We start from the raw sequence: 20,792 nt of genomic DNA, 5'->3' as shown, positions 1-20,792 counted from the left end.
GCCACTGTGGCTTGGGGAGCACCCCGCACCCCCCCCCCCCCAGGCCTAACCTCAGGGCACTGTCTGCCTGGGTGAGTCGGGGGCAGGAGTGGCCCCTGAGACAACACCAAGGCCTCAGCGCTCCATCCCGCCCCCTTCCCTCCTACCTCCTGGACCCTGGGCCAGACTGGCTCCCCAGCCAGTGCCTGCCCCCTCGAGAGCCCCCCTCAAATTGGAGATTCTCACCCTAGGCTGCACCGGCTTCCCCTGGGGGGCTGTGGGCTGCACGGATTCCCCTGGAAGCTTCTGCTCAGAGGTCCAGGTGGGCTGAGAATGCCCATCTAGAAGGTCCTGAGGAGCTGCTGATGCTGCTGGACCAGGGAGCTCCCTAGGAGGACTGCCGTCTGGAAGGATGGAAGCCACTTCCCTGGGGCCAGCCTGGATGCCCCACCTCCGCACTGTGGGGGCACTGGCCTGTCCTTGCCCCACGGTCCCTCAGCTTGGGACGCCCCTGGGACCGCCGCCCGCTTCCTTCCAGGCGGCCAATTCCTGCTGACCCTGCCGGCCGACGTGTAGGTCTCCCCGTCTGCAGGAAGCCTGCTCCCTCCTCTGTGCACCCAGCTGTCCTCTGCATACCCCACGCTTTCGTATGAGCCGCCACCTTCCTGCCAGTCCCCGAGAGGCCCTGGGAGCCCCTGATGCACAGGCTCCGGTAATCAGAGGCGCTCTCGGCGTGCCCATGCATGGAGTCACTGGCCACAGCAGAGCCCCTGGCAGCTAAGTGCTGGAGGAGGCGGACGGAGACTTTGGAGCCTTTGATGCATTTCCGGGAAGAGGATCAAGCTGGCTGTGAAGGGCTCATGCCAGAGGGGTGAGTGGAGGGGGAGACTGAGGCTGCTGAGCCCAGGAGACCCTGACCACATCTGCTTCCGCTCCTGGCCTGCTGTATGGCGTCATGAAAGCCCCACTGCCCCCAGAGCTTCGGTTTACCGACTGCGAAAGCAGATGGGGACAGCGCCTGCACCACTGGTGCTCCGCATATTTAAGCCGCACCATCATCCTTGGCTTCCCCGGTGGCTCAGTGGGAAAGAATCTGCCTGCAATGCAGGAGACGCAGAGGATGTGGGTTCAATCCCTGGGTCTGGAAGATCCCCTGGAGTGGGGCATGGCAACCCACTCCAGTATTCTTGCCAGGAAAAATCTCGTGGACAGAGGAGTCTGGTAGGGTAGAGTCCCTGGGGTCACAAAGAGTTGGACACGACCCAAGCGACTGAGCACACACACACACGTTGTCCCTGGAGTCAGAAAAGTTGACCCCATTTTACAGATGAGGAAACTGAGGCTCAAGGAGAGACTGGCACTCGCCCAGGGTCAGTGAAAGGCAGAACTCGGGGTCAGGCTGGGGGGACAGGAGACTTTTACAGAAATGCCGGCCACCTCTGGCATCGCACAGTGATTGAACAAGCACCCCGTCCAGCATGAACAGCCAGTCACTGCACCCTGACTCCAGGACTGGAGGGGCTGCCGCGTGCTCCGGGGAACAGAGGCCTGGAGAGGCTGCCACGTGCTCCGGGGAACAGAGGCCTGGAGAGGCTGCCGCGTGCTCCGGGGAACAGAGGCCTGGAGGGGCTGCCGCATGCTCTGGGGAACAGAGGCGCGTGGGGGTGAGGGCCAGACGGCTCAGAGCAGAGGTCATGGTCAGCACAGACTTTGGGGGAGCCGGCAGCCCTGGTCTGTCTGGGAGTCAGACAGACCTGGGGGTGAATCCAGGCTCCTCGCCCTGGTGCCAGGGCGACCACGGGCATCGTGTCCTCCTCTTTGGAACAAGATGTTCACGCCAGTCTCCGCGAGCATCTGTGGGGTGTGGGCAGTGAGCCAGCCTGTGCCGTGTGGAGGTCACAGCAGGGAACAGGGCCGGGGTGCCAGCCTCTTCCTTTCCTCAGGGAGCGGGACTTCCGGGCAGCCCAGAGCCTGGCCCGGAGATGTGGAAAGCCTTGACAGAGCCCTGCTGACCGCCTCCCCTTTGTGTTTTGAGTACTGTTTTGCTGCATCCCTGGGGCCCTCCCGCCTCACCAGCCCCTCCGGGCCGTGTCCCCTGCCTCTCTCCCCAGCCCGCCTGCTCCCCGGGCCCTGCTCTGCCTTGCACTAGGCCCACGGCGGCCGCGGGGCCTTTGCACGCTGCCTCTCTGCCTGCGATGCACTGCTCTCACGGGCTGTGGGCTCCTGCCCTCATTCCACGCAGGTCTCTGCTCAGATGTCTCCTCCTGAGAGACCTGCGGCCGTCTGTCCAAAATAACCTCCCTCCCTACCACGGCCGCCCCGTACCCCGAGAGTCTCATCCTTCCAGCCCTTGCCCCTTCACACATTTTATATTCATTTACTGTCTGTCTCTTCTCCCGGGAATCCAAGTCACCGAGGACAGGGCTCTGTCTGCTCTGCTTCTTGCTGTGTCCTGGTGCCCGGAACAGTGGCTTGTGTTAGCTCAGTTGAGTGATGAGTGAATGAGTGAACCCAGCGGGCAGGCACAGGAGGGCGTTGACAAGGACGGTCACTGGGTCAGTTCTGCTTTTTAAAAATCCCCCTGTGGCCATGGGGCGGGTGGCTGGGCATGGAGGCAGGGTAGGAGGGGCCATCTGGAGGCTAGCATCGGCTTCAGGTAACAAGGGCGGTGGAGACAGAAGGCGGTGACTGGGAGGCAGGATGGGGAGGAGTCCTGGGGACCCCGAGGCTTCGGGCCTGGGTGGCTGTGTGATGGGGAACCACTGCCTCTGAGAGGTGGCACGGGGTGGCCCAGGGCTCGCCTCCAGGCTCGGCACCACCCCGGGTAAGTCACTCAACGCCTCTGTGTCTCTGTGCTCACTGACAAAGTGGGGGTGATGCTGGGGCTCCTCTCATAAGTGGGAGCACTAACCTACGCCCTGAGGAGCAGCCCTGGTTAATCAGGGTCCTGGCCAAGATGGAGGAACTGGGCGGAGGTTTACCCTACGGCCTGAAACAACTAAGCATCCAGGACAAAATCTATGAAACAACGGTTCCCAAGGCACTGTCAGCTGATGAAGGACCATCCTTAGGAGATGGGCAAGGAATGAGGAGTCCAGACTGAACAGGCTCCCCACCTGGTGAGTCTCCGGGCTGCAGGGCAGGGGAATCCAGGTGGGGCCTGGTGGTCCCCCTGAGCTGGGGAGAGAGAGCTGAGTCCCGGAAGCTGAGGGATGCTTCTGCACACGGCAGGGTCCCAGCAGGAGGAGCTACATAGAGAGAAGTAGGAATCCCTGCAGAGGGTCCCCGTGAAAAGCCAGCTGCACGCCGATCAGTACGGCTACGTGGGTGGCACTCCCTGGGGTCAGAGAGAGAAACTTTATTTTAGGAGAAAGAACCATTTGAAAGGATTCTAGGGAACAATATTGGAAGCTCACACAGGTCCAGGAATAGTTCCTGCTCCTATCAGAGAGGAAACCTTCATAGTTCCTGGAGCCTTGGGTAGGAAACTCAGAGGGCTTTGACTAAATGTGCTTCCTTCTTGCCTCCCAGAGCGTAACAGCAAGGGCCGAAACCAGCTATCTTCAAGCAACTACCAAAACCCAGAACAAAGTTCACAAACACGTACGGGGTCCAGCACCCAACAAGGTAAAATTCACAAGGTTAGCATCCAGTAAAAAACTACTTGGCATGCAAAGGCAAAAACAAATACAATCCACAATGAAGAGAAAAATCAGCTAACCCAGAAATGGCACAGATGATAGAATTAGGAGACAAGAACATTAAGATAGTTATTGTAACTGTCGCCCACATGTTGAAACACTAGAGAAAAAATTGGACACATTAAGTAGAAACAGAGAAGATGTTAAAAAGAACAAAATCAAATTTCTAGAGATAAAAAAAGGTACAATGTCTAAGATGAAAAATATACTGGATGGGGTTAACACTAATTTACATAGTGCAGAAGCAAAGACAGGTGAGCTTAGAGACAGCGATAGAAACTATCCAGAATGAATACAGAGAGAGAAAAGACAAAATGTAAATAAGTAAACAGAGCCTCAGAGAGACAGGGGAAACTTCAAGTGACCTCATATACGTGTAACTGGAAATCCTAAAGGAAGGAGGATGCAGCAAAATGATCAGAAGTAGTCCTGGATGAAAAATTTCCAAAGTGGGTGTAAAACTGTGGACCTACAGACCCAAACACTCAGAAACACAAACACAAGAAACACGAAGAGAACAACACCAAGGAACAAACCACATTCCTTAAAACCAGGATGAAGACAAAGGTGCCTTTAGAGAAAAAGGCACAGGCCGCTTACAGGGATACAGGTAAGGACGGCTGACTTTGCTCCGGAGATGATGAAAGCCAGGAGACAGTGGGCAGCATCTCCAAAGAAGGCACCCCAACCTAGAATGTTCTGCCCAGCAGAACAGCTTTCTGACATTAAGGTGAAATAAAGGACAATACGAGCATGGTCTCCTCTTCTCGACGAGAAAGCCCTGGAGGGCAGGGCCCACAGCTCAGCTCCTTGCCAGGGTACACATCTGTCTGGACCTATTGCTGGAGGAGCCTTATGTTCTCACTGGGTTTGGGTTCCCAGGGACCCTCCCTGAGCAGTGGGCGGGGGAGCCGTGTGGGAAGTTCCCTGCTTTGGGGGAGGCTGGGTGGTGAGGGCTTGTCTTGGGGGAGGCCCAGGTGGAAGGGGCAGTGGCCCTTCAGGGGCTCACCCCACTGGGGACCCCGGCTTCTGGGATCCGGGCCCTGCCACGTGAGCACAGGGGTGGGGGGTGGAGGCACGCTGGCAAGATGACCTCGTGCCCTGTATTCCCCTCACTCATCCCCACAGGAGTGTGAAAGCGCAAAGGAAATCTGCATAATGTTTTTAAAAACAACCAACCAAAAACTACATACATTTTAGCTGTTCACAAGGTTACAGGCAGTTTCCATGGCTACCGTTGCAAGCGGCACGCACTGGGGTGAGGAGGTGGGGCTCCCCTTAACCCAGGAGAGCAGGGCACTCACTCGCACAGTTAATTTTGGCCCAGGAGCCAGGCGCCTGGCTGCTGGGCTGGAGGCGGGGAGGGGGGCAGAAAGCAAGCCAGGATGTCCCGTCCCTCCCCCGGCCCCCCGCCCTGGCTGGCACGGACTCCGGTGGCTCAGTAGAACAGCGCCCGTGACGTCACCGCTCTCTCCAGGGTAAGCTGACTTTTCAGGCAGGGAATCCCCCCGCACCAGCAGCCCTGCGGGCTCGGACGGCAGCATGCCATCCTCCCCGCAGGCGGGCACTGACACCTGGGACCAGGGCCACCCAGGAAACCACACTCAGTGAAACGAAGGCCTGGGCGGCTGGGACACTTGTGAACTCACGCCCGGCACGCCCGGGGTGGCCCTGAAACTCCCACCCCCGCTGGAGACCACCCAGAGCAGATGGAGGGGCCAGGCCAGCCCCCTCTGCTGAAGCCAGGCCGGGCCACCTGCCCCGGAGCTGCGTGTGTGTGTCTGTGGGGGGGGCACACGTGTATCTGTTCGTATGTGTGTGTGCACACGTGTGTCTGTATGTGTTTATGTGTGCGTGTGTTTCCCGTGCTTCTGCGTACATATGTGTGCACATCTGTGTGTGTGTGTGGTGCTAATGGTGATTAAAGAGCAGATGAGCAGAGGCAAAGGTAAGTCAGATGAGGCAAAGGTAAGTCAAGCCACCGGGCTTTTCCAGACACAGGCTGGACCGCCCAGCACTGGGGGCGGGGCTGTCACCACCACTCTGGACGCACCCTCTAAGTTCGGGGGACCTGGCCCCTGCCACGGAAACACCCCTGGGCCCCGGCCCTTGCCTCTGACCAGCGCAGCTCATTTAAGTCAGGCTCAGCGTCTGCCTTGTGGCTTCAGGGAGGGTCTGCGGTGGGTGTGGGGAAGGAGGAAGGTGGGGGGCAGAGGGTGAAGGGTGGGTGGGTGGCCAGGGGACCCATGGAGCAGGTGGGAAGAGGCTGCTCTGAGGTGGTGGACTCAGGGACTCCCAGGACCCAAGCACCCAAGTCCTGCTGTCTTAGAAAATCAGAACGTCTGAGCCACAGATGCCTAGAAGCAGAATCCCCCCAGTCTCCTCCTCCTAGGTTCAGAAGGGCCTTTGGATATTACCTGGCTTAATCACCTGCTCCGTGAACAGTAAGGGAACTTTTCTCCTCTTGAAATCACAATTCATCCAAGGTGGTCAACCCAAGGGGTCGGATCTCCAATTCTCCCCAGGGGGCAGAGGAGGGCAGTACCACCTCTGACACTCAGCCAATTGCTAAGCTTTCTGCTCCTCCCTGGAGTCACGGCTGGTTCTCTCCAAGTACAAGCCAGGGGGGCCCCTGAAGAAGGCCCCCCCACCCCGGGCCTGTGCACCCCCATCCCAGGACAGAGGCCTCAAAGGGCAGCAGTCAGCCCCTGGCTCCACCCTCACCCCTTGCCCACTCCCTCGCCTCTTCATTCGTCTGATGGTTTATGGAGCTCGACTGCCCACCGGGCCTGCCGGCACCCCGGCTGCAAACTTGCCGCAAGCCCTCCTCCCACCCTCGGCCACCGTGGCCGACTCAGCAACCCCTCATCCGCTTCTGGGGGCCGCTCAGCTGCCCTGGGCAGTCTTCCCTGGCCCAGGAGCCAGCGAAGACCCTGTTCGAAGCAATCTGTTTACATCCATTTTCCTTTAAAAAAAAATTGGGCTCAGCCATTTTTAAGTGAGTGTAGGCGTGTTGTTGAAAGGGCCCGTCTTGCAGATTAAAGGATTTTTTTTTTTCAAAATCGGGAGTCGCTGTCAGTGAAGAGTGGCATTAACCCCCAAGGCCTGGCCAGGAGCCGAGGCCCCACCTAGTGAGGCCGCGAATTCGGGGCCGTCAACCAACACCTCGTCTGATGATGACGCTTCCGCCGCTGGAGGGCAGTGGGCACTGCATGGAACAGACTCTGCTGATGGCCGGACCCCTGGGTGCTGGCCGACCTCCTGCCAGCTTGGCTGACTTTCTGTCTCTGGGAAGTTCTGAACCCTTCCTTCTCCGAACAGGTTTGGATTGTTTGGAAGGGAGACCCAGATGGGAAAACAGATGTTGCTTCTGACTTGAGATGTTGGGGGCGGGTGGTCCTCAGTCCAGGGAAAGTCGGCAAAGGCCACTGCTCCCTCATTGTCCCCAGCAGATGAGGTTGACCTGGAGAATGGCACAGAAATATCCAGCCGTCCGACAAAAATCTGTAAGTGCTCCTCCTCAGGTGCCAGGTCTGGGCTCTCTGATGAGCCAGACCGACAGCTGCCATCCTGGACGGGCTCCTGGGCTGCAGATGGAAGGAGGCCGGGGGACAAGCCACAGAGCCGGGTGCTGACCGGCCAAGAGCGTGTCCTGGACCTGACCTCCTTGGGAGGTGGCGTGAGGTCAGGGTCACTTCCCTGACGGGCAGACCTGTGCCAGCCATCATGGATCTTTCAGGCAGGGAGGCGAGGAGGCAGGAGGACCCCCAGGGACGAGGGTCTTGAATGTTCCAGAATGGAAGTAAGTGCGGCAGGGGAGGTCAGTGTTGAGGTTGGGGGTGGGAGCTAGCAGGGTCTGTCCCCTGCAGGGCCCCTGGATCACACCAGGCATCTGGGAGCTGGCCTCAGTGAGGACAGCTTTCAAGGTGGTGAAGTGGTAAAGAAACTGCCTGCCAATGCAGGAGACGCAGGATCCGTGATTTCAATCCCTGGGTCAGAAAGATCCCCTGGAGAAGGAAACGGCAACACACTCCAGTATTCTTGCCTGGAGAATTCCATCGACAGGGGAGCCTGGTGGGCTGCAGTCCCGGGGTCACAAAGCGTCGGAGACGCCTGAACACACACATGAGTGCCAATCACACGCACGAAAACCTGAATTCCAGCACGACAGCCATTCCACGGCCCCCACCCACCAGGCCAGAGGCCCCAGAATCCAGCAGCAGGCTGCATCTGTCATGCGTCTCTGGGTGTGCGGGGTCTTAGGTGGGTGATGACGAATCCTCACTGTGAGAGGCGGACGGCCGCCCCTGTCTGTGTGGACCAGGAACCTGGGCACAGAGAAGTTCAGTCATACACCTAAGGTCAGCAGCTGGAGGAGCGCGTGCCGGGTCCTAAGACCTGTGCCTGTTCTGAGCTTCCCACTGCATCTGCAGCCCTGCCGGCCCCCATCCACCCCCATCCCACGCCCTCCTCCTTGCCCTCACCTTCCCTCATCCTGACGTCTAAAGGCACCGACGCGGAGGGCAGACAGCAAAAACTCAGACACAGCCCAGCGGTGACAAAGCGATAGTCGCTCAGTCGCATCCGCTCAGTCCCCATGGACTATGTAGCCAGCCAGGCTCCTCTGTCCATGGGATTCTCGAGGCAAGAGTACTGGAGTGGGTAGCCATTCCCTTCTCCAGGGGATCTTCCCGACCCAGGGATCAAACCAGGGTCTCCTGCCTTGCAGGCAGATTCTTTACCGTCTGAAACACCAGGGAAGCCAAAGCCACCGTGAAAGTGATTATTCAAGACACAGTGTCATAAAACAAAATATTTTGGGGGAAGAGAAATCTGTTTAGTAATTAGGGGGAACTCTCCCATGTGGGAAGTTCCACGAAGGTACAATTAAAGTTGACTATGTTTTTCATTTTGTAAACGGGTTTGCACTGAGCCAGGAGCCTTCTGCATAATGAGTGCTTTAACCAAACAAACCCTCAACACAGGTAAACACCAGACGCTCAAAGTGACAAAGGCGTGGTTGCCGTTTTTGTGGTGAAACGGACTCTTTTCACTGTCCTCCTCCAAACCAGGATGGGGTCACTGCATCTTGGGATCGGCCTTCTCAAAGCCAGGGTTGGTTTTGTAGTGTTTCGAGGGGAGACCCCGGCAGGAAAAGACATGCAGTTTCTGACTGTACACGCAGGTGCTTCTCTAAGCCGGCGGCTCTGCTGGGCTCCCAGAGCAGTGGCTGCGTGGGGGGAGGGCCCCCTGCGGAGAAAGGCTCCAAGGCTCGCCTTTGAACTGAAAAGTAAGCGTTCTAATTTTGTCTGAAGAGAGTCCCTGAATGGACGGAGTGTTGGCACATTTGCCAAAGCCAAGTGGAAGAATTTGGAAAACAGGATGTAAATGTGATCTTTCCACCTGTAAGGTGAAGCCCGGGACAGTGTTCCGGATAAACTAACGATGCTTCCCGGGCCGCCCCCCTCCTCCGCTGGGTCAAACACACCCCCAAGGTCCCTGCTGCAGCCCCAGGCTTTCCTGCCTCCTCCCACACTCGGCAAAACAACAGGCGCTAACACTTGGGGTGCGTCGGCAGCAACTGCAAAAGCGGCTGCCACAGCTGGGCCGGGGGCGGGGGCTCTGCAGTGGGTCCTTCATTTACTGCAGCCGAATCCCTCAGCACAGGGGGCAGGGTGTGCGTGCGTGCGTGCGTGTGTGTGTGTGCACGCGTGTGCCTCTTCAAGCCCAGCAGAGAGGCCAGAGGATGAGAGAGGGGGCCGTGAGTGGGGAAACCAACTTCAATCACAGCACATTCTCGAGTGCTTCAAGCCAGAGAGACCCCCAGGAAGGAGTCCAGGTGGTTCTCACGGGGAGCAGAGAGGTGGAGAAACCCAGAGCATCTTCAGTGGGTCCCCCGTTACCAACCGACGGTGCCCCCACATCCCAGGGACGGCAGAAACCTGCCATCTCTCCAGCATGCCTGCTCCTCTCCACTCCATGTTCATCTCTCAGGGCTTAGCTGGAACACCACCTCCAGGAAGCCTTCCCTGACTGCCCCAGCCCACAGGGTACCTTTCTCTGAGCCCGGGACAGCTCACACCCAGGCTGCGATCCACAGAGAACTGCCCTTGTCCTGTCAGCTCATTCAATTCATGCATGTCCCTCCCCCGGGGCCCTGCCTCCCTCTCGTGCCCCAAGCCATTCCCTGTGGGGATTACTGAACACATCTGTACAAACTACACATCACAGACAAAAACCTGCTAAGAGGCATCCGGTAACTCGACGAGAGGAGGGGGTGCTGGCGTGGGAAGATGCTCCAGACCAGCCGATAAAAGGACAAGGGAGGCAGAACAGCCCCGGTGATGCCCAGCGTAGCTGCAGCAACGCTGACGGCTACGCTCAGGGCTGGGGGCTGCAGCTGGAACGGCGCCTTTACTTTGTGACAAAGCTGGATGGCTTGATTTTTTTCTTTTTAACAGCAGGCGTGCATTTATTCTATTTAAAAAACTCTTCAATGTGGACTACAATGAATATATGTTAATTAATAACGTGAGGAGCATAAGGTAGACCTTCACCTACAAGAGCCTTCTGCAGGCACAGCCCTTTTCCTGTTCTGGATTAGAGTATGTTTTCCACGACAGTGTGTCTCAAACTTCGCTGAGCACCAGAGTTCTACAGCAGGTCTGGAGGGAGCCTGAGAACCTGATTTCCCAACCACCAACCAGCCCCCAGGGATGCTGAAGCTGCTGGCCTGCGGAGGACCACTGCTCCGGGCTGATGCTTGGACGGTTGTTGTTGTTGCTTAGGCATTAGGTCCTCCTAGAGAACATATCTTCCCAACCCAGGGACCAAACCTGGGTCTCCTGCATCTCCTGCTTGGCAGGCGGACTCTGCACCTCTGAGCCACCCAGGAAGCACGGGCTTGTGGACGGTATGGGCGACTAAATACGGCAAACAGTGGTAATAACAGTCACAGAGAGAATTCGGTTTTCCAGGGACCCAGGCCCGCACACAGGGCCAGCTGCCAGACAGAACCGGCCTGCGAGTGCCCCCAGGGGCGACCTCTGCCATTACTGCTGCCTGCAGAGACCCTGCACCTGGTCGGGTAGGATCAAGACGCAGGTGACCGTCAGGGAACCGTGTGGTCCCAGTATGGGGTCTGCCCGCTTCTCAGCCGTGAGGCCAGCCTGTGGCCAAGCCCAGACGTGACCCCCAGCGGGAGCCGCCCCAGGGTAGACCTGGCTGGGGAGTGAGGTTCCTGCCAGTGCGCAGCGGTGTGTGAACTCGACGTCATCATTGCCGCTTTGTGAATGAAGAACCTGGGGTCCAGAGAGGCCAAGCAGCTTCACTGAGGACACAGAGCATAGACACAAACAGCTCCAGTCGGCCCCGAAGGCTGCGCTTATGCCTACTGGGCCGCACTGCTCGCCTGTCCTCAGTGGCTGGGGCAGGTGGCAGGCTGGGCCGCAGCTCCAAGAGCCTGGCTTGGGCTGGGGCCTCTGCCCAGGCCCCTGATCAGCCCCACTCGGGCCTCCGGGCCGGTCCAGCCCTCTCTCACCTCTGCCAGCTGGGAAAGCTGAGCCTGGCACCTGCCTGCTTCTCCCTCTCCTGGCCCAGGCTTCCACTGCTTTCCTTCTGGCTGAATGCCGCAGTCTCCTCCCAAGCCTCCCTGCCTCCAGCCTCACCCTCTCCCGGGTCCCCTCCACACTGCACCCCTGAGAGCCAGACCTGCCTGAAGTCCTTCCAAGGCTCTTCCCACCTGTGGTTCCTGGACACCTGGGAGAAAGCCCACCCACAGAGCTGGGCTCACAAGCCTTGCCTGATCTGATCCCCACCTGCTCCCCACTTCCAATCCCAGGGCTCTCACCAGGACTGCTTATTTAACCCTCCAAGGCTCCCAGGGAATTAGGGGCCACAGTCCCCACTTCACAACCGGCAAGCAGCAGTGCTGGGCTTGGAACCCATGCCTCGGTCTGAGTTCAGGGTTCTTGCTTACCCTCTGCCCAGGACAAGCTGGCCCGTCCACCCGGGTTTCCTCCTGCAGTTCCTCCATCTCCCCCTCCACCCTTGGATGCCCCCAGGAAGCGGGTGGGGAGGTTCACCACCGTGAGCCTCTGCAGGGAGGGGACCTGATTCCAAAAGGAACAAAGAGCTTTGCAAAGACAAATAGGCGCAAGCTGGGCACCCAGGAGCCTCTCTGCTGCACAGTGGAAGGAGAGAAGCTGGCAGACTGAAGATGCTGGGCTTGTCAAATCCCCTCTGGACCAAATCCAAAGGGACTGACCCACCGCCAAGAAAGGCAGGGCCAAGGAGGGCAGCAGAGCCAGGCAGAGAAGCCCAGCCACGTGGCCTCGGCAGGGCTGACCCTGGACTAGGCTCCGGGCACCAGTGACGCGGCCAGGACTCTCAGTTACCCTCCATGTGCCGGAGGTGGAGGCAGGAACACCCCCCTTTTTGCACATGAGGAGGCTGAGTGACTTGCCCAGGGCAGCCTGGAATCCACTCTCTCTGCCATGGGAATTGCCTTTTCACTGATGCATAGACATGGACCTGCTCCTCTGGAGACAGTGGCAGGCTGGGGGCTGCCGTGGAGGACCGCACAAGGGCCGGCTGCCACTCTGCCTTGCCCCCTGCCTTGAGTCCGAAGTGATTCACTGAGATGTAATGAACCTCTCCCGCGGCGCCGTCTGGCCCCTCGCCCCCCCGAGTGCTGTAATCGCTCCTCTGGGCTCCCACTGCCATCCCTCCACAGAGCCGGCCCACGCGGCCGGAGCCCAGAGGCTTGTCTGCGGGAATGAGGCTCCGCAGCCTTCCGGCCGGTCGCTCTACCTGGCTCGTCCGGAATCGGTGCTGGGAGTCGGTGACTTTGAACCAGCCCCCAGACACGCAAGACCCCACACTCAAGTGGGGTCCTCACTGGAGAGGGAAGCGGCATTGGTGGGATTAGCCCCAGGCCAGCCCTGAGATTTCAAAACCCCTCTGAACTCCTCTAAGACTGGAATTCCTCCCAGCCTTACCTGCTCCATTTGGGGCTGCGATGAATGGACTTACAATGGCCCATGGGGGACGTGACGTGATTCACCCCATCATTTCACAGATGGGAAGGCAAGGTCTGGAGAGAGAGCAACTTGTCCAAGGTCACCCAGAAAGGTGAACCAACTGCCCACAGAGAAGTCCCGGCTCCTTCTGGCCGTGGCCGCCTTTCCCCGCCCAGCACCCTCATTCATGTCTGACGGCCGTGTTGACGTGTCGTGGTGTCTGGGGGCTCAACGCCTTGGAGGCTGGACGGGAGCTCTGGGGAGCTCTCCCCTGCCCAGGCTAGAGTGACAAAGATGGAGAAGCGGCAGCCCTTCTGTGGGCAAGAGCCTGGAGCAGAGCATCCGCTCGCTCCAGAAAGGCCAGCAGGGCTCCCCACCCCTACTCCTGTGCATCCTGGGAGCTCTGAGGCTGGGAGAGCCTGAAGGTTCTTTTCAGACCCCAAACCCTTCAGGAGACCATTTCCAAGCTTTCCTAGTGAATCCCTGGGATTCAGCCCCTTTGGAAATGCAGTCCGTGGGGAGACAGGAACTCAGCAGGATCCAGGGCATGAGAATTACTCTGTCTTTTTCATCTTGTTCTCCAGGTGTCTAGCCAGCCGTTACCACATAAAGGAATGAATGAAGAAAATCCCACACTGCCTGAGCCCTGGCTTCAGGAGCAAGACGGATTTTTCAGAAGCCCCTAGCACACAAGCTCTTTAGAAAGCTAGTGGTCAGCACGCATGGGGTTAAACAAGCTCCCAGCACAGGAGGTACTCACACCCACCTGCTTAGACAAGAAGAGCCCCGGTCACCAAGACCCAATGCCCCCCAAGGAGGAGGAGGAGGGTGGGAAGATGGGCACGTGTGTTCTCCTGGCAAGCCCAAACTTTGGGGGGTTGGAAGTTCTCATTGTTCCTAGAAGGCCCCCCAAAAGCCTGGCCTGGCCTGGGTGGAGAGCATCGCTGGTGGAAGGCCGGCAGGGGTCCTTCCTAGTCTCCTATGCCAGCTTCTTGGGGGCATGCGAGGGGGCTTGGTGGGGCGATGGCCTCCAGGATGCTCCCTGATTTTCCAGATGGGTCCTTGAACTTGACCCTCAAGATCCTAGTCTCAGAGCTGCAGGGGGCTGCCCACTGGCAGGATCCCTCATGCCCATGTGGCCCTTGGCCTTGGGAGTCTGGGACGTGGAGTGAGTTGAAATGGCAGAGCTCGGAGGGTGGACAGGAAACCTCCTCTGGATTTTTAGTGTTTGCAGAGTCTTTCCATCCCCGACTGGAAAAACCCAAACACCAGACTGGTGCTCCCCTCCCCCACTTCAGCTGAGATTTCGGACAGACAAAGGTAGGTGTGAGGCGGGTAGCAGGCTGGTGTGTCTGAGGCCAGCTCTACCCCTTACTGGCTGTGTGACCTTGGGCAAGTGGCTAAACTTCCCTGGGCCTCGGTTTCCTCATCTGTCAAGGAGGGCTAATACCCCTCTTCTCCTGGGTGTTGAGTGCCTTGAATGGGTGACACCGCAGGTCTGGCCCCAGCAGGGTGTCTCGCGGGAGGCGGATCTTGGTAAAGAAAGGGCTCAGCCCCTGGAGGCAGAGACAATGGGGCCAGGCTCCGCTGGGAAACTTTCCCTTTCCAGCATCCCTCATCCCCCGGCTGGGAGGGAGACTAGGCATCCCTTGGCACAGTGGGTGCCCCCGTCTCTTCCTCAGGCCCTCGCTGCCCACCTCCGGTTCTGTCCACAGCCTCCTCGACAGGCGCGTACTTTGAGGGCATCCAGGGATGGGACGGGTGTCAGCGGCCCCGCAGCGGCCCGGGACGGGAGCCTGGCGCAAGGCAGCCCGGGGCAGGCTGTGGTGGGCGCTTCAGACCAAGTAGGCACTGCGCCTGGGCTTCCCCGCCTGCTTCCTCTGCCCACGCGCCCCGTGACCCGCGCGCCCGCTCGGCCCTTACCTTGAACCATGGGAACGGCGCGGCCCCGGCTGGCCGAGGACTTGGGCGCACGTGACGGGGCGGTCCGGCGTCCGTCCCAGGCCAGGCGCAGCTAGTAGCGGCCGCTCATGCCCAGGCCACGGCTGCGGCGCCTGCTGGGGCCCGGCGGGCGAGGCGGGCGCGGGAGAGGCCCCGGAGGACCGCGGCAGGCGGCTGCGTGCCCAGGCGGCAGCCCCTAGCCAGCGCCGGCTGCGCCGCGGCTCCGGACGCCAGGCTGGCTCCCGGCGAGCGGCACGCGCGCTGCTCCAGCCGCGTCCCGGGCGCGGGGCGCGCGCGCAGGCGGGGAGGGCGCGCGCCCGAGCCGGGCGAGAAGCGCGCCGCCGACCCCGCGCGCGGCGTCGTCGGGGGCTGCGGGGAGAGGCCTGGGAGCTGTCCCTGGTGCTGACGGCGGGTGCGCTCCGGGCCGGGGTTCGCGACCTCCCGCCGGCCTGGGAGCGACCCCACCCTCGCCCCGCGCGTTGTGGGTCTCCCTGGCTCTTCGCCTGCTTTCCGTGCGGTCCCCGTTTCCACCGCGCTGAGATTGGGACCCGGACCGAAGCTGCTTGTTTACCAAGAGTGCAACCTTGGGGCAAGTCCCTTACTGGGGTGCCCTCTGGCTCCCATCTTCAGAATGGGACTAGGAGCAGTGCCTGGAACGTCGGTCTGAGGATGAAATTCAACCACGTCCAGGTGCCTGGCGCACAATGAGTGCGTAGTAAATGCTTGCCTTGATCACGATTCCTCCTCCTCCCCCCATTTTCTTGGTTAGCAGGCACAGAGCAAGTGAGAGAAGGGGGCAGTGCTGATCCTGAGCTGGGCTGGCCGGTGTTGGGGGCTGGATACCTGTCTTTGGACCTCTTAGAGCATCCCTAGGGGAAGGGAGTGGACTTCTTCCTCAGGACCAACGGTCAGAAGCTAAAGTGAGGCAGCTTTGGGCTGGGTACCAGAGGAAACGTTCTGATGGAAGGTCCTTGACCCGAGCGGAGTGTTCTGTGACCTCTGTCCCCACGGACACTCCAGGCTGCGGCCTCAGAGACCCTGAACTGAGAAAGTTCTGGAAGTTAAAAGGCTTTGAGTTAGAATGTGTAAGCACTGAAAACCATGTCAGGCTCTCCGAAAGCACTGTTTGCATGCTTGCTTGATTGACTTTTGCGTGCGTGCTAAGTCGCTTCAGTCGTGTCCAACTCCCTGTGGCCCATGGACTGTAGCCCACCAGGCTCCTCTGTCCACGGGATTCTACAGGCAGGAACGCTGGAGTGGGTTGCCATTCCCTTCTGCAGGGGATCTTCCCGACCCCGGGATCAAACCCGCATCTCTTATGTCTCTTGCATTGGCAGACAGGTTCTTTACCACTAGCACCACCTGGGGAGCCCTTATTGACCCTCAGAGAGAGAGAGGGGAAATTGCTCAGTTGTGTCCAGCTCTTTGCAACCCCATGGACTACACAGTCCATGGAATTCTCCAGAACACTGGAGTGGGTAGCCTCTCCCTTCTCCAGTGGATCTTCCTGACCCAGGAATCAAGCCAGGGTCTCTCCTGCATTGCAGGTGGACTCTTCACAGCTGAGCTACCAGGGAAGCCCCTTATTGACCCTAATGTTCTCTATAAGAAGATATACCCTGGTAGGAAGAACATGTAACTTCACCCCGTTCTCGAGATGAGAATACCGAAAACAGACAGAGGAGGTAAAGCGACCTCCAGGGAGTCCATTCCCACCTTACAGACGGGCTGAGGGCAGAAGGGTAAGCAACTTGCTCAGAGCCACACGAGAGGGCCAAGAGGTGAGTGCTTACAAATCAAACAGACAGGCTCCACTGCAGCCTGCCCCTGCTGCCTCCTCTGGCAAGGGTCCCTGTCCAGTTTTCCAGAGTTATTCAAGCAATTTTGACTCTGGAGAGCTTCCTTGTAGCAAACCAGGCAAGTAGCTCGTTCCTCTTAACTAACGAGAAGAGCTGCAGCCTTCCCTGTGAGTATCTCTGTCCCTTCCAAGCAGGGTAATTAAATGTCACCTGCCTCATTTCCCAGGGGCCGGTGGCTGTGCTTAATTCATTAATTGACTGTGAGCCGTGCCTGCCTCCAACAGGCACGTATCTCATGATAAACATCATTATGTGCTGAATATGTTCTAGACACAAAGGCTGAACACTTGTCCTGCATTGCTGCGTTTACTCCTCTCACCAGCCCAGCGAGATGCAGACTCTTGGTGCCTAAGTTTGCAGCTGAAGATTGAGGTTTTTAAAAGCAGCAGGCTGGAGTTGGGTCAGACCAGTTGTCAAGCCTGGGCTCCTAATAGTCTCCTTCCAGATTTTCCACGTTGTCCCCAAACTAGGAAAAGAGGTGGAAATATGAATAGAAATTCCATATAAGGAGTTAGAGAGAGAGAAAGAGGAGACCGAGAGACAGGTGCAAAGTTGCCAGCCATTCAGGGCCCTAGCAGTCGGCATAGGAATCCTTTAAATCAACACTTTCAGTCAAAATCCTCGTTTTGACAACTGAGCAACTTTTTCTTTTTTTTCAAGATTTCTTGGATCCTAGCAACTGTGTGCCAGGAATTTTAAAAGGAGCGTCACTGCCAAACCCTCCTTACCAACCAGTTCGCAGGCCCTTCCTCTTCTCCCCAGGCCTGCTTTTCATTCACTCGACGGAGTTTCACAGCCGTGGGTCTGGGCAGCTGCAAATCTCTGAAGCTGATTCAGGCTCTGGAGCTCTTGACCTGGTGAAGCACTGGTTTCCTCCCAGGCTGTGCAGAGAGATGGGCTCCTGGTGCTTGTGACGCTGCAGTCCAAGCGCATTTTATTAAAACCAGCCTGAATATCACCCCCGGACATGTAAGGCAGACACCTTATCCTCAGTCTATAGACGGTAGCAGAGGGCGAATTAGACTACCCATGGTCACGTGACTGGCCAGGAGGTGGCTGCACTGAATGGATTTTCTTTGGATAACCATGCCTTGTGGTCACCACCAAACTGGTTCTTTGTGTGACCAACGCGTGGCTTCATTTTAAGCAAAAACCTCATTTCCAAAAATAAAAATGGGGGGAAATGAGGATTCACTGGTCTGACTTTATAGAAACAATTCACCTTCAGATTTCCTTAAATAGCAATTTCTCCCGTGCATGAAAAAAAAGGATGTGAGCTACACACAGTTCTCTCAGGTTGGCCAAAAACAGGCCCGGGGGCGGCAGGAACAGCACCGCGCCACCCCGCTGGCGTTCCCTCCACTACAATCTGCTTTTCGGTTGCATGGCAACTTCAGTCTACGGCAGCTACTATGTCCCCGGCTCCAGCATCTTTCCGCGATGCAGAGCTACATGGATAGAACTCAAATCCAGCAGATGGCCAAGTTGGTAGAAAAAAAATCCCAGCACGTTGGATCACGCATGGCAATTCACAGAGGTTCATTTCCCACTAAGAGCAAACGGGGCTCTTGGAAGTTGAGCGTGACACGTAAAGACAGGACCTTTATGGCCACGTGCTTCTTGGATGCGAGTGCGGGTAGCCTGCAGGGGAGGGACCACAACTTCACCGTGGGGACTCAGCCTTCTACTCACAGCCACATCGCACACACAGCCACATGCAAGTTTGGGTAACTGAATTAAGTTATTGGGAGCCAAGGGTATTTGCCCAGCTGCGATCTCTGGCCTGAATTTGGTCCTGTAGAGGAGCAGAGTGCTCGAGAAGTGAAGTTTCTGCCAGGATGTGAGACTAATGGCCCAAAGCCTTTCCAACTCTTTGTATATCTTCAGGAGGGGGTGAGTTCGCCGTCTCCAGAAGTGTCCGAGCAGCGGTTGGCCTTCACTTACAACAGGGACGAGCTGGCTGACCTGGCCCCAGGGACGTTTCCAGCCTTGGAAGTCCATGAGATTTCAGAAGGGGCGGCCGATGGCCGCCCAGAGGGGCTCCCACTTCCCTCAGCCTCTGTTTTGGCTGATGGTGGATCTTGGGCACCTAGAAGGGCCCCCTGTTGAGTTTTCCAAGGTTGCGGGCGCTGGGCCAGATGACTGAAGTGCTCATGGGAACCGTCCATACCTTCAGGCAATTGCTGCATTAACCTTTGTTTGCTCATCCCATTGTTTAGTTCTCTGGTCTGCTCTCCCTGCGGGTTCTGCCGGATTGAATGGGCTGGCGGCAGGTCTGCTGATGTCACTATATGAGGTCTCAGGTCAAGCCCATTCAGAGAACAGATAATTAAAAATTTTTTGTTTTTTCCGCGATAGGCAGTGCCGTGACACTGGGATTATTTTGTGATGTGGGCTAGCAGAGTGTACTCACATCCTAGATCAAGGACTTTGGGTTGGATGCCGTTTGCACGTGACCAGGAGAAAAACGAGGCATCAAAGTGTGTGAGGGCAAGAGGGCGAGGCGACCAGGCGTGCAGGGGGTCGGGAGTGGGCGGGTGTGTGTGTGCGTGCCAGCGTTCCGCACACGTGGTGGGTGGGGTGATCCCAGTTGCCCTGGTTGGAACAGACAGCCTCGTCTGTTTGAACAGACATGACTGGTGGTTCTTAATTACCGCAATGTTTTAAAACGTTGTGACAGCAAGCTTGATCGTTCGTTCTTTAGGAGTCTCCAAGGCTGCTGAGCGAGGAAGCCTTGGCACTGAGTGAGGTACCCTGAGAAGGGTCCCTCAGGGCTCCTTAAGTGGATCTCAGGACAAGTCCTCCCCGAGGGTGGGGGCCGAGGCGGGGCCCCGGAGGCATCCTGTTTCCTCCGTTTCAGACATTTGTTACTTGTTGAGACGCTTTAACAAGAGCTCTTGGGATGCGATCCTGTTTCCCAATCAAACCTTTCTGCAGCAGGAGCAAACCCAAACGGTGCATCCATCCATCCCTCCATTCACGTGCCCCGGGGAGGGTGGGGCAGAGACAGAGCCAAAGCCCCTGGTATCTGGGAGCTCAGAGCTGGGTGAGGTTTTCGACAAGACCAAGCTCCTCACGTTGGATGGAGTTGGACCCAGGACTGTGCTACAAACAGCTACCACGTACGGGGTCTTCTTACCACTGAGCCCTCCGGACAGTCCTGAGAGGTGAGAACGCTTGTTTCACATGACTCACTCGACAGGAGAGAGCCTGAGCCTTGGGGATGGGGGTGCCTGCCGGGCTGTGCGGTGACCGGGACCCTGCCGGCCCCCAAGTGCACACCGAGCCCCCACGCTTCTGAGCGGCCCCCCTCCCCTGCTTTGAAAAAGGACAGAAGAACAGAGATTCCCCGTTTGGACAACGTGAACCTAGAAACAAGGCCGTCTCCTGTCTCCCGTCGGCTTCTATCAGCGCAGGCTGTCGTGAAGGCCGAATGCTGCTCATGCTAATAGAAGACGCAGCGGGCGGCCCCTCCATGACTGACGCTTACAGACGTCAGGACGTGACATTGACCTTTGTGCACGGTTGGAGGTCTTTCTCCCTAACAGCAAGGGAGACGTTCCTCCCCCGCCAGGATGTTCTCCGAGGGGCTGCGTGAGCTCCGCCACCCAGACCCTCAGCGGCTGACCTCCGGGGCACAGAGATGGAAAACAGGGACTTGGCCTGCCTGCTCGTCAGGATCCATCATGGCCACCCGCCCCCCACTGCCCAGTGGCAGATCTGAAAGGAGGGCACAGACGAGGGGGGATGTCAGAGGCGAGGGGAACAACAGGGTTCCACGTGGGGAAGCAGAGCTGACCACGGTGTCGGGGTCTCTGAGTGCAGGGGTGACGGGTGGGTTGTGCCAGCCAGAGGCTGCCTCCTGCCCTGGGCTTCCTCCTGCGCCCCCAACCCCTGATCTGGGTGGCCTGGGGTAGCCTGAAGAGCCTCAGCCACGGTTCTGTGCTGAAGCACACTGCTCCCGAGCCAGTGTCTGCACGGAAAAAAAATATGTATGGTGTTTCGAATTCCACTAAAGAAGCCTGATGGCACAGTGGTTAAGAATCCGCCTGCCAATGCTGGAGATGTGGGTCCAGTCCCTGAGCCGGAGACGCGGGTCCAGGCCCTGAGTCGGGAAGATCCCCTGGAGAGGGAAAGGGCAACCCACTGCAGTATTCTTGCCTGGGAAATCCCATGGGCGGAGGAGCCTGGCGGGCTACAGTCCATGGGGTCGCAGAGACTTGAACACGACCGAGCTCACACACACTGAAGCCAGGGGCACATTCCGCCCTCGGCAGCACCCCTTCCCTGGC

The 20,792-nt window shown here is 58.2% G+C and overlaps 1 protein-coding gene across 1 annotated transcript in view; it reads right to left on the bottom strand.

Annotated features, from left to right (window-relative positions):
• The window catches only part of FAM163B (family with sequence similarity 163 member B), a 29,334-nt gene extending 14,418 nt beyond the window's left edge, over nucleotides 1-14,916 (bottom strand). The window contains exon 1 of the mRNA XM_043916473.1: nucleotides 14,624-14,916. The gene's annotated coding sequence lies outside the window, so the exon portion shown is untranslated. The remainder of the gene's footprint in view (nucleotides 1-14,623) is intronic.
• Between the last annotated feature and the right edge of the window lie 5,876 nt (nucleotides 14,917-20,792).

The sequence above is a fragment of the Cervus elaphus genome, chromosome 11 (genome assembly GCF_910594005.1).
Source record: "Cervus elaphus chromosome 11, mCerEla1.1, whole genome shotgun sequence".
Lineage (NCBI taxonomy): Eukaryota > Metazoa > Chordata > Mammalia > Artiodactyla > Cervidae > Cervus > Cervus elaphus.
Note: the sequence above shows the minus strand (reverse complement) of the source record. Positions and strands in the feature narration are given on the sequence as shown.